The sequence below is a fragment of the Triticum urartu genome, chromosome 7A (genome assembly GCF_056163025.1).
Source record: "Triticum urartu cultivar PI428250 chromosome 7A, HENAU_Tu73, whole genome shotgun sequence".
NCBI lineage: Eukaryota > Viridiplantae > Streptophyta > Magnoliopsida > Poales > Poaceae > Triticum > Triticum urartu.
The window spans coordinates 649,629,451-649,644,012 of NC_141879.1; positions in this window are offsets into that span (position 1 = coordinate 649,629,451).

Here is a 14,562-nt window from a genome sequence, read left to right on the forward strand (position 1 = left end):
ATGGAAGCACAATTGTTGTTGGACCTATAAACCCTATTATTTTGGCAATAAAACCATTTAGACCTGTTTGATCTAAGTTGGTAAATGTTTTTCGATTTTTCACAAATCTATCAATAGGTGAATTCAAGTAAGAAGTCCAACCACTGTTGGAACTATCTCCACCGTTTGAACTACCACCACCCCATATAAAATGGTGGATTATACCATGATCGTCGTGCTTAGGTGCACTAGCTTTCACATTTGGATTTGTTCCATCATTAGTGGAACTAGAACCATCATTAGGGTTAGGGGAAGTAGAAGTAGATGCATCATTACTGCCACTAGATGCATCATTGTTGATAGGTTCTTTAGCTCCTTCCTCATCCGTTATATCTTTTTTCTTGGATTTCTTATTATTGTGGAGTTTTTTATCATCATCTTTTTCCCCGTCTCTATTGTATAACGAATTAAGTATCTTCTTAATGGATTGAAAGAATTTCTTCATGATAACAGTATTTTCTATTACTCTCTTATTGGTGGATTTCCTCCGCTTAATTTCGAAATTTACCCAGCCTTTTGAGTACTAGGATCTCCCCCTTATCCTAGCAGATCGGTACCCAGACCATATCCTTGGGCAGCTCGGATGTATCTATCTTTTCGTTCAGATCACATCATCTCGAGCGCGGAATCTTATTAGTGGATCAGAAGACTATGGTGACCCGTAGATCTTCAGATGTTGATTTGCAGAGCAGGGCCGGAATGCGGGGATTGCATTCTTCGAAAAGTATCATATCTTCTTTCCCTAGGGAGAAAGCAGAAACCAGAAACGAGTGGAGGTTCGATCTCTCACCCAAAGCAATTGGGGCTGGTGGAATCTTCCCCTATAGACTCCGAAAAATCATCGTGTACCTTTCCCCTATAGACTCCGAAAAAGCAGCGTGTACCTTTCCCTAAATCCTTCTCCCGTGCATGCTATTCTCGTGTTCCATGATTAGAAAAGACCTGTTTCTTGTTTTCTTTGAGGTAATAAACGAGCTGTATCCCGCTTTGCCTATCTTGATGTGGAATCTATCGTTGAGCACCCATGAATGCAGGTAGAAGGTGTTTTTTCTTAACTCTTTCCAGGCCTCAGCTTGATTGGACTTCGTCAGCTCTTGCCGTTCAGCTTCCTCTCTCCTCTCTCATCTTGTCTCTCCGTAGACGGCGTTAAAAAGTAAACAGACTTAAAGCAAAGTAGGTTCGATCCTTGTGTTCTATTATATGAAGTAGAAGAAGAAAGAGCCGGGGGGATGGTCTTGGCACCATGGGTTAATGGTGAAAGCGCTCAAGGAAATAGGGAATGGAATATTCAAATCGATCAGAAGTGCTATGCTTTATGTAATCAGGCTGAAGGCTAACATCTCGCGAGTAGGACGAGCTAGGATAAGAATTCCAATCAAAAAAGAAGTATGAATTGGGCCCAAAATCACTACTTTACTACCTATGTCGCGTGTCGCCCCACCTAGTACGATAGACTTTTTGCGGGAAAAGAGCAGGTTTTGCCCCAACTTGGACCCAGGGAAACCAAAGAAGAGCTAGTTTCGCCCTGTTTAGTTAGCGGTGGATGAGCTGATTTCTTTTCACTCCTGTTTCAGAGATACAAAACAAAAGTAAAGTGTAGAACGGAATGTTTGAGCTCCAGGCTTTTACGATTCTTCCGATGGACTTCTCTTCTCTGCTCCTAGCTCCGAATGCCAGTATGTAGAGAAGTGATGGAAAGGGTTGTGCTCTTTCATTTGAGAAACTTCCAACCAAAATAGGAATGTTAAAACAGAATATTTAGATACAGGTCCCTTATGAATACTGTACTGAGTAAGATTCATTGAAGAAATGCTTCTCCGAAGCAATAAGTTTGTGGCACAAGCATAGTCTTCTGCTAACCTAGCCTTTCCCATCTTTCTATTAAAACGAATGTAGCTAACGTGAACTAAAAGCAAGCTCTTGTTCGAGGAAGTAGAAATTGTTAGTTGTTGCTAGCTTGAACTGAGTTGTTCCTGTTGGTGCTAGGGTTGCCAAGGGAGTTGTAGCGAGATGCTGCTAATGCAGCTATTTCTGATGTCCGGACGATGCAGCGGAAGTGAAAAGAAAAAGATATGATGCTTAGACCGTTCAGACAGGGATGATGGATTTCTAGATATAGGGTTTATTTGAATGTCTGGCCAAATGCTTACTTTCGTTATGCTTGTCCTGCAAAGCTGGATCTATGGTTCGGTTGCTTTGAATGTCTGTTCCACCTCTGACCCGGCCCTTACCTCTTTCTTGACTCGGTTTTTCACAGGGGCATCGAATTCTTTGACAAAAGAAACACCAGTTTCAAAAGGAATGGCACCGAAAGGTGTCAGATGATGATTGAATTGAACTATCTGAATCTGAAACCGCCGACCCGACTCATGCTTTTTTGGACTCCGCTTTTGCAGGATCCTGTGAGGCATCGAATTCTTTGGCAAGTCTCTTCTTGCTAGTGTTGTACGCGTTTTATTCCTTCGCCCGACATGCTTTCGTGATAAAAGAATCATAGCAACATAGCGTGAGGTTCCATAGGTTGATGAGCCTGATCAGTCGTGTAAGCTATTTACTACAGCCGTCTTAGATGGCCCCAGGTATCCTCTTCGGCTTGATCTTTCCTTTGCTTCGATCGCCAACTTGCACTTCCTTATTCCACTATTGCGACATCTTTGTCCTGGACAAAGACCAAGAGCTCGTGCAGGTGAAAGAATAGCTTATGGGGCTAGAGTCAAAGGAGCTTTCATAGACATAGAAATCATAATAGAAAGAGCAGGCCTGCGAGCAGCGAGTGCCCTTTGTAAGTTGCGAGCCTGCCTTACCGCCCCCCCCTTTCTTTTTTGAATTAGAAAGAAGGGGATGAATTAGAAAGAAAGAGATCAGGTTATTTATGATCGGAGAAAAGGAAGGGGCGTGGTTGATGTGTCACTGGGGAACCCGTAGGAAGGGGAGACGACCGGCCTAATTCACATCTGAAATCGCCAACATGAACGCAAACGAAATCGTCTGAATTTCGTATAGAAAGAAAAAAAAGGAAACAAGTAAAAAAGCGTGGTCCCCGGGGATAGGTACTTCGTCCGGCGCGGTATCATTGCTGAGCGATCGCTCGCTATCTGGAAATGGAGTGTTAGTTTCAAATAGAGATTGTGTGGGTGTGAAGTGTACTGAAGATCGAGCTTTTTCTTCTTACTAACTTTGTCAAAGAGGCTAAAAAAACAATAAATGACCAACGAAACTTCGAGTGAGTAGGATAAGGAGGAGTAGTCGGAGGATCTGAGAAGGGAATTAGAGAAAAAAGAGCAGCAGCTCAGTAATAACACCTAGGCTTTTGAATTAACTCTGCGATTTGGAAGACGGAGGAAATGAAAGTAGAAGAAGTTATCGAAACTCGGAACCACATGTTCAATCTTTTTTTAGCGGTTTCCCCAGAGATCTTTTTTTAGCGGTTTCCCCAGAGATCTTTTTTTATCGAAACTCGAAACAGGGATTCTCTGAACTGATACGATACGACTATTCAACTTCCAACTATCTCCCCTGCCCTGTTGAGGTAAGAACCAGGACAATAAGGAAAACCTCTAGAGCACTTAGCCAAGCCTTAGCCTGATATTGAGATAAGATAGTAGTTGCACACACGGAACTAGCCTTAGATCAAATCTGGGATGATGCCATACCCATATCCCTTCTTCCCAAGCTCAAAACCATTACTAACGGAAATATACGCAGCACTCATAAATGAAACTAGACCCGCACGCACCGCACCTAAAAAGCAAGTTCAACCAACCAACCAAGCAAGGAAGTGAGCTCCCTATAAAGGAACTTCGCCCAAAGCAAAGAAATGGTTTCGGTAATGGCGCATCTTCACTTCACAGTCTTTCTCGAGCCTCATCAGCCCAACAAGCAAGCTTTTTTATTGCTACGCGCCTCCGCCTCTCTATATAATGATAATGGGAAGAATCTTTTGAACGAGAATCATCTAGTTATATAAATTACTTATATAGTTAGTTAGAAGACAATATCCCCTTTATTGCTTTTGCATAGCATTGAGCATTATATATGGTTAGCCGCGGATCCAGTGGATAATGCGAGACTACAACGTATAGTGTTACCGACGATGTTTCGCTTTTGTCTTCGGTGCCTGGCGTGGTGCTATCATCACATTGATCTACCCGCCCTTCTATTCCCTTCCCTAGCTTTCGTGTTTGAGTAGTAGCGCCAGATTTCGATTCGGATGCAAACTTAGCACAATGCCCGGTAAGCTAAACACTCGATTCTACATCTCCGGGAATGCAACGAACTTCTACTTCTAGATAGGTCTAATAGATAGACGGCTAATAGATAGACGGGGGCCCCACTAGTCCTGTATTGCGGTAGTTCAATACATACTGACAACGAGAGAACGAACCCAGTACCTATAGTACAACAAACACCACCATTACTTGCGTCACTAAATTGAAGCATAGAAAGAGGTGGACCGCGCCTTGGATAATTGGTCGGATACAACCGTAGACCGCAGAACTCGATCGGACACACAGGGTACGGTACAGAACTCCTCAAGACACAGTAGTCAACTGCTTCACTCCTACGCATTATCCTTTCTTTGAAAGGCAAGATTAGGGAGCCAATTGAGTGAACAGACGAAGTAGCTTGCTTTGTACTACCGACATCTTAATACGATATTCTTTGCTACCTTTTCCAATGACAAGCCAGACTTCAGAACTGATTGGACACCAGAGTCGATAGCTTACTTGGGACTACCGAAACTACCAAAGAGCAGCTCTCATTTTTCTAAAGAGGAGGTGGATTTCAGTGATAGTGAAAAAGAGAGACCAACAGAAGCCCTATCTGGGCGAAGCAAGCCAGTGCCAGTGCAAGGAGCAAGCTTACCTGCCTCTGGAGTGGAGTGATCCAGTTCCAGCGCCATCATAATATGACATTCTAGGGTTGGCGCACCAGAGAAGATCCCGTAAAGGGTGGTACATTTTCAACTACTTCAGTCGAGAAAATCGAATGCATTTCCGGGTCCCATCCTCACCTGCTTCTCTCTTCTGCATGACTGTTCTGTTCCCTCCTGGCATCTTAGAGAAGTCAAGTATTCTACTTCTGATGTGTCAACTCTGACCCACAACTAGCGCTAGGGAAATGCTATTCTCGAAAGCAAGGGATTGAGTGAGATATGCAGCAAGCAAAGAAAAATGGAACCCAACAACCCGGAAACTATAGAAGCCTATCTAGCTTATACGATCACAGAAATGAGAGAAGGAGAACGAGAACATCCACGGAAGATAGTGATTCCAGATGGCGAGGGTTCTTTCCCTATCAATCTTCCCTGACCCATCAAGCTATTCAGCAGCAATCCAGCCAGACTACTTTAAAGGGTGCCACTAGACTCTGACAGAAACATAGCCCTATGACAAGGATACCCATCATTCCTATTCAAGGACTGGTCCAATTCTCTTCATTCACCATATTTAAGGGGATGCTTGGGGGCCCATGACATCCTTCCTAAACAGGAGCTATTGATCCAACACCTGAGCCATATTTATTGCGAGGAGCAATCCGGTTGCTAAAAGAGGAAGAGCTTCTAAGTTCGAGTCCTGATCCCGAGATCATTGGGTTTCCACTTATGCCCGGACCGGAAGTAGCATATATGAAATAAAGGGAGATCTAATCAACCGAGATGGGTGAGGATTCTGAGATTATGTATTGGTCATTGGCTACAGGTGAATATAATTAGGTTCGCTGATCATCCAATATGACCCGCATCAGGTCGCGCATTAATTAAGTGGTGGGCTATACAAGTGGGAAAGTACGGGCAGTTGCATGTTTCCTTTGTTTCAAAACAATGTGAAAAAGGCGGGTGTGATGAAGTTGGGAGGAGGGGGCAAGGTATATAGAATGTGAACAATGGGTGGAAATCGGAGAATAGTGCCAGAACAGCCGTTGCACAAATATGAGAAATCAAGGGTTGTGGATGGTGGAAAGTATCGAGTTGTTCTAGTTCCTGGCCTTGGTGGTTGGCCCATGCCCGAGGGATACTATGGCGCATCTCTTTCTGCGGGAACTAAACAAGTTGCCAATAATAATAGATATCCCATAATACTTTTGGGCAAATCCGGGACGGGATATTCCTCGATTACAAAGGCAGCAGTTGCGGGCTCAGGTGCTGGTGTGGCTAAATCTACATCAATAGCAGGATCAGGATACGATGCTTACTCGAAATCAATATTCCCTGGTTTCTTACGAGATAAGATATGTATGCCGGTCCAACTAAAGGAAGGGTGGTTTTGAGCTTGGGTTTCAGGCGCCGGGCTTTTCTACTGATGAAGTGCGGTGCGCATCTAAAAGAGTGGAATATCCCGTTCTACTATCAAAGAAAGAATCGAATCCGCCGCTTGTTTTTCTAGCTATCAAATCCCTTGCCCAACAGGAACAGGATCTCTTGCCGACACCGGCACGAATCGAACTACGGATCAGGCGTGTGGAAACGAATCTCTTGGATGCTCTGGGATTGGGGAAGCGAAAGCAGTTATCGAGTCAAGTCAGGAAAGCAGTCGAGCTACTACGGTACAAGAAGAATCTGTATTCGCAATGAGAAATAACATATGGAATCTGCCACCCAAAACAATAGGAATAGGCTTGCTTGTCCGCTCTTAGATCGGTTCATAGCTCAGGCTCTGGTTTCTAGCAGATGTGAATGAATTCATTTCTACTCTACTCCGGGGAATGGCCTGTCATTCGTACATTCGTATTCGTATTGGATTGTTGGAAGGAAGCAGTTGGCATTCTCGTTCGAAGGAAAGGTACTTGTTCGAGGAAAGAAAGCGTATTAGTGCTCTGGGCTAATTGGTCGGGTAGAAGCTCGTAACAAGAGCAAGCATCGGAGAAAGCGTATGTACTCGTTCTCGAGTCAGGAAAGCACTTGTTGGCATTGGCGTCGGAAAGTAAAAGCAAGCAAGTTTTTCATATAGTTGTTTTTGTGTAGTGATCTCTGTTCATGGAGATCACGAGGCCACTGATACCCCATGTGGATAGGTGGGATAGAAGAGTGGGCATGTGGGCTTCTATCAAAAGAGGAAAAGATACCGCCACGCTCATATCTCCCTTCTCACCTCTGGGAGGGGGAAACTAGCACTTTCGCACCAGATGGTTAACTCTAAGTTTTTTCTGAAGTAGGTTGTTCAATGCTAGTTCAATGATTGAGCCATCTTCCTATCACCAATAACAAATGGATAGCATGCGTTGTGCAACCAATCCTACCCTCAGTTGTAGTAAGCTGAGTGTGATCCGCAGAGAGCAAAGTGTGTATCACATGAATTTGATAGCTCAGGCCTTGGAAGGACCTTTTTGGCACTAGACAGACTCTTTAATATCGATGGCAGCAACTATCCATTTTCTCAATCAGATTACTGCGTGTGCGCTTGTGTGCTCCAATCTTTAGTAAATAAACAAAGATTTCTGAGCTAGGAATCAGAGGAAATGCTCTGACTCAAATCCAGATACAATTTGATATGTCGGAGACCTGTGTGACTCCCTACATGTATTTGAAGAGTCCCTCAGGATCATATCACAATAAACTAGACTGGTCAGGATGCTCCAACTAACAATCTAGAATCCATACTTGATAGGATCAAGAATAAAAAACATGATATCAAGAATAGCATATTGAAAGATCCCAATCATTTTTCTTGATAACTTCTTCAACCTACGTATTTTTCGTATAAATTGGATCAATTATTAAAAAAATAAGGAGCAAACATAGGTATCAGATATCAGGAACATAAGCTTACCCGGGAGAAATGCACTCTGTGTTAGTCCGATCACTTAGCTTTTGCTTTCGCACTCCCTACTGATGCCTATTGCATGACTCTCATTCAATCAAACTAGAAACTGTGTTTACAGCTGGAACGATGAATGTAATCCTACTATTCTTTAAGGGCAGGGTCATCTGAGTACGGTACTATGGACATCAGGGCATATTGAATATAGTCATATAATTTGGTGTGCTGACACACCCAGAAAGGTTTCTACCTACGCAAGGAAAATGAAGAAAGCAGGCCAAATACTGAAATGTATTAAGCTATCGATCGGGGGACATAACACTATGAGGGTTGTTAAGGCGGGGCTAGGAGCTTGATATGCTGCCGACTCAGAATCAAATGAGCACAGGGGACCCTAGTCAACATTCATATTTCTACCCACCGGTGGATGATCGGTCACCTTAGTTCCAATTTAGCTACTGTTCATTTTGTTGAACTCCAAGAAGGACCGATTGCTACGTACTCTTGAGAAACAAGATGTTATGACGCCGCTGTGCCCGCGGTCCAATGATCCACCTATGTTTGTGTCGGATCTTATCCATGCTGCAACCAGGCCGTGGAATATGGAGGTGGTCAGAGAACATATGTATGAGATGGACGCCGAAGCAGTAGCGAACATTCCCATCAGTCATGTTGCCCAGCCGGAAAGAATGGAAGAGGATTTTTCGTATCACATTCGTACTGACTTAACAGGATCCGTCTCCCATAGTAATATTATGACAGTCTCTCTTGCCCCTTCGTACTTACTTGAAACAGGAATTTCTTGGTGCTCAACTGCTTATTCTGCTTTTCCTGGTACCGGTATAGATAGATAGAAAGCGCATTCAATCGAGAAAAGGATCAACTGATCCACCTCTTTACTTTTTGGTTTTTATTCGGCTGTTTCAGCGTAGGTTGCATTTTAAAACAAAAGAAAAGAGCAAGTTCCCACAGGCGAAGAGCTGCTTCCGAGAAATCTTTTACCCCCTTTACGCCCTTCGGCGCTGCTAACAACGAGCTAATACACAGGAACGGCACGGCTCCTACACCGCTTAACTCCAATAATAGAACCTGGTCCCACATCCCTTGCATTTGATAATGAAACAATCAGAATTTGTTGAATTGAAATATGTTCAATCTCATTTCTTTTACGTAGTTTTGGCAACTATCAATTATCTCTTTCCTCGGCTTCCTACACGGATATAGCCGTAAACGGTATCTAGTAGGCAACCTGGGAACTACATTAGCTTAGGGGGATCGGGTAGCGAGCGCTCTCCTCGGCAAAGCAGACAAGAAGCAATTCCACCATTGGGAACGGCACGCCCCCTTCCCTAGGGCTAGAGGTATTTACACGCTGCATTGAACCTAACGCTAGAGCGAGTACTACGATGAAAATCACTTTTACGAGCGATACCTTTGTCTTTGGTGCTTGAGTTGTCCTCCCAGCGGTGTGGTCCTCGGTTTCGGAAATGACATATTGAACCGGTATCTTTAGCATATAAAAAATCCTTTGTTTGACGGCATCCCTCCTCTAAAGCAGCTTCCTTCCTCTCCGGTTCGTAGTGGTTACGAGCAGAAGTGCAATTCAAAGCGCATTCAATAGTTGTATTAGATAGTTTAGATATAGTGACCCACTAGTTCGAGATGCACTGACCTTGGCCATTGCCTGCTAACTACGGTCATTATATGTCAATTCGGATCGCACACCGGAAGAAAAGATCAGGGGATTGCCAACTTGAAGGAATGTAATCCGGTTACGGTGTAGGGGAGATTTATTATTGAGTTGATAACGCACTCCGTTTACTAACATTGAGAACTATGCCATGGAATGGAATATTCCCATTTCCGATTGTTGAAAACAAATGCGACTTTCAAAAGGCTATAGGTGAGGAAATACATCTTTCTTGTTTATGTCAGCATTCTTTATCTTGGCGTAGATTGGTGTGATGGGACGGATGCCGTGAAAAAGCTTTTTTCTTTGACCGGAATCAACAGGTGTGAACCCATCTAGGATGAGTCAAACATAGGGGGAAGGGCCTCCTGGCAATATCCGGCATACTAGTAATCAATTATTTGGCCTTTTGCGATCGAACAACCTATGAACAGTTGTAGCCTACATAACCTACCTACCCAGACCAAGGGAAGAAGGTATCGGATCACTGTAGTTCTAGACCCCTTTTTTCAAATAAAGGAAGTGACAACGTTTACCTAAAAGCTCCCAGAATCATTGAGTCAAAGCAGAGGTATCCGCATTGGCAGAACCGGGACTAAAGGCCCTCCACGTGGCCGGTCCACCTTTAGTCCCGGTTGGTAACACCAACCGGTACTAAAGGAAATTTCCTGATTTTTTTTTGAAATTTTTTTTGACGCTTAACTTCCGGGTTCTATTCTCCCTCGTTTCCAAGTCTGCACTTGTTGTTTTCCTGACAATAGTAAGATGTCAATCCTATTAACCCTCAGGAATTTAGCTTGAGCATGAAGTTACATATTTCACTGTTTGAGTTTAAAACTATTGTTCTAAAAAACAATAATTTTTTAGTAACACTAATATTTTTGAATAAGTAGTTTGACCATTGTTTGACCATAGTTTGACCATAGTTTGACCAGATTTGACCAAAATTCAAAAAAGGTGAAATAATTATTTAATAACACTAATATTCTTGAATAATTATTTAGTAACACTAATACTTCTTGAATAAGTAGTTTGACCATAGTTTGATCAGATTTACTAAAAATTTAAAAAAACTGAAATTTGAGCATAACTTTTTTTCCTTTTGGAATTTGAGGATTCTAGAAATTTGCAAACAGGCCATAGGCGGTCTCCCTCGGATGTAACTTTTCGAGTAGATGATTTTTCATATAAAAAACTTTTTCATCCGAGTTCGTATGCAAAAGTTATGCCCATTTTACAAATTCCAGAGAGATTTTGTAAATAAAGTCGAAATTCATATTTGTAAATTCTCCCAACAACTAGACCACATATCACATGTGAAACTTATTTTCTTTTATTTTTTTGACATTTCCATCATTTTCTTTTATTTTTTTAAACTGAAAGGCGGTCCACGGGGGGGGGGGGGGGGTAGAGTTTGAAAATGGGACCTTTACTACCGGTTCGTGGCACGAACCGGGACTAAAGGTCTCATCCCCATTAGTCCCGGTTCGTGCCTCAAACCGGGACTAAAGGTCTAATCTTTAGTCCCGGTTTGTGGCACGAACCGGGACCAATGGTTGTGGGCCAGGAGCGAGGCCCATTGGTCCCGGTTCATCCCACCAACCGGGACCAAAAGGTCTAGATGAACCGGGACTAATGCCTTAGCCGCACGAACCGGGACCAATGCTCACATTAGTCCCGGTTCTAGACTGAAACGGGACTAATGGGCTAAGCCGGCCTGGACCATAGCCCTGTTTTTCTACTAGTGTGAGCACCTCACTGATATAATAAACCGGTCATTGAACCAGATATTCCTTGTGAACTTCCTTGCGCTCCACCACAATAGCCACGCTAACAGCTCGGGCATTAGCAGCCACATATAGCAATAATGGCTCCTTATCGATCGGTGCTGCAAGCACAGGTGGTTCAGCTAACTGCCTCTTCAGATCCTCAAACGCTTCAACAGCCACCTCCTCACCAATAGCCTTGCGCCTTTCTTCATTGAAGCGATGGAGAAACTGCCAGACCGGTTTAAACTTAGGATCAATGTTAAGTATGTGCTCAGCGAGTTCCCTCGATACATCTGGCATGTCAGAAGGTTTCCATGCAAAGATGTCCCAGTTCTCACGGATGAACTCGATTAGCGCGCTTTCCTATTTGGGCTCTAGGTTAGCGCTGATGTTGAACTGCTTGGATGAATCGGCAGGAACAAAATCAATCATCTTAGTGTCTGTGGCCGATTTGAATTTCAACGCCGGATCATGTTCCATAGTTGGCTTTTTCAAAGAGGTCATATCTGCCGGATCAACTTGCTCCTTATAGAACTTCAACTCCTCCGTGGCACAAACCGACTCAGCATAAGCCGCATCACCTTCCTCACACTCCAAAGCGATCTTTCTGCTCCCGTGTACTGTGATAGTCCCCTTATGACCTGGCATTTTAAGCTGTAGATAAACATAACATGGCCTCGCCATGAATTTAGCATAAGCCGGCCTCCGAAACAAAGCATGGTACGGACTTTTGATTTTCACCACCTCAAAAGTCAATGTTTCTGACCTTGAATCATAATCATCTCCAAAAGCCACCTCTAAGGCTATCTTGCCCACTGGATATGCAGACTTGCCAGACACCACACCATGAAAAACGGTATTTGACGGTTTAAGATTCTTAGCTGTCAACCCCATACAACGGAATGTATCATAATATAGAATGTTGATACTACTTCACCCGTCCATGAGTACCTTAGTGAACTTGTATCCCCCGACTTGAGGGGCCACCACTAAGGCCAAGTGACCCGGATTGTCAACCCAGGGTGGGTGATCCTCTCTACTCCACAAAATGGGTTGCTCAGACCAGCGCAAATACTGAGGCATCGCCGGTTCAACAAAGTTTACTTCCCTCTTGTGAAGCTTCTGATCATGCTTGCACAAGCTAGTGGTGAAGACATGATATTGCCCACTATTTAGCTGCTTAGGATTGCTCTGGTAACCCGACTGCTGCTGCTTCTTGTTCCCCTGATGGTTGTAACCTCCCTGGTTGCCTTGGTTCCCTTGATTGATGTGTCCGGTTTGATTACCCTGAAATCCTGAACCGGAACTACCACCTCCGTAACCCGGCCCGTGGAAACCACCTCCTGAACCGCCGGGCAGGCCATTATCGTACTGGACCATATTGGAGTTCTTGAAATCTCACATGATATAACAATCCTTCCAAAGATGTGACACTGGCTTCTCCTTTGATCCATTCTTTGGACAGGGTTGATTTAACAGGCGCTCCAAATTAGGGCCTGAACCTCCGCCCCTCTGGGGCTGCTTGCACTTACGACGCTGGCTATTCTCCTGAGCATTGGTGTTACTGACAAAGTCCAAGCTGTTGTCGGCTTTGCACTTACCACTGTTCACATGGCCTGCCGGATTATGCTGCCGCCCCTTCATGTTGCCGTTCTTTTTCCCTTTCCCCGGTTTGTCCTCCTCTGAGTCAGGGTCTTTGGTATTATCTGATTCGGCGTACTTAACCAAAGCGGACATAAGCATTGACATATCATTGCAGTGACGTTTGAGCCTTCGTAACTTCTGTTTAAGCGGCATAAACGGCAATTGCCCTCCAACGTTAGAATTGCGATATCTGCATTGATACAATCCGATGAATGCAAAATTGCTGAGACCCGCTTGACCCAATGGGTCGTGGACTCCCCCTCCTCTTGGACACAAGCGGCCAGATCCACAATTGACATGGGCTGCTTACAAGTATCTTTGAAGTTCTGGATAAACCGGTGCTTCAATTCGGCCCATGATCCGACATAGTTAGTTGGTAAGCTCTTCAACCAAGTACGAGTTGTTCCTTCCAACATCATGGTGAAGTATTTAGCATACACTGCCTCATCCACATCTAACATCTCCATTGCCATCTCGTAGCTTTCAACCCACGCCTCTGGTTGGAAATCGGCTTTGTAATTCGGTACCTTATGAGGTCTGTCGGTGTCAAAACTGGCGGATCTCGGGTAGGGGGTCCCGAACTGTGCGTCTAGGCCAGATGGTAACAGGAGGCAGGGGACACGAAGTTTTACCCAGGTTCGGGCCCTCTCGATGGAGGTAAAACCCTACGTCCTGCTTGATTAATATTGATGGTATGGGTATTACAAGAGTTGATCTACCACGAGATCAGAGAGGATAAACCCTAGAAGCTAGCCTATGGTATGATTTTTTATGTGTATGTTGTCCTACGGACTAAAACCCTCCGGTTTATATAGACACCGGATAGGGTTAGGGTTACATAGAGTCGGTTACAATGGTAGGAGATCTGATCATCCGTATCGCCAAGCTTGCCTTCCACGCCAAGGAAAATCCCTTCCGGACACGGGACGGAGTCTTCAATCTTGTATTTTCATAATCCAGGAGCCCGGCTGAAGGTATAGTTCGGCTATCCGAACACCCCCTAATCCAGGACTCCCTTAGTAGCCCCTGAAGCAGGCTTCAATGACGACGAGTCTGGCGCGCAAATTGTCTTCGGCATTGCAAGGCGGCCGGGTTCCTCCTCCAAATACTTCATAGAAGATCTTAAACACAAAGATAGTGTCCGGCTCTACAAAATAAGTTTCCACATATTTCCATAGAGAGAATAATAATATTAACACAAATCTAATCTGCTGACGTATTCCATGGTGCGACATGCCATGGCCAAGCCTTTATCCAAATCGTTTCATTATCCCACCTTAGTGCGTTATGAGAGGCGGTTTCCTTGGCACGTCTTGTCAAAGCAGAGATCGTGTCCCCTCATTTCGGGATTCTCATCAATACGGCTGTGGGTAACCCAACCATGCCTTTGATTACGGCGCTTGGAGATAAGCAAGTTTTACCAGGCTAGTGGGGACACATAATCGCGTCCACCCATATAAGGGGATAAGGATCCACGTTTTCACCCACGCCTTCTTCCTCCTCTGCCTATCCATTCTTGCGCACTCGAGCTCCAGCGCCCAAGTCCGCACTACCACCTCAACCCTCTCCAGTCATGTCCGGAGCGGGAGGCCAGTGGATGGTCTCCTCCGTCACGGAGGGACACATCAAAAAGCTGAGGAAGGCCGGATATCTGGCCAGC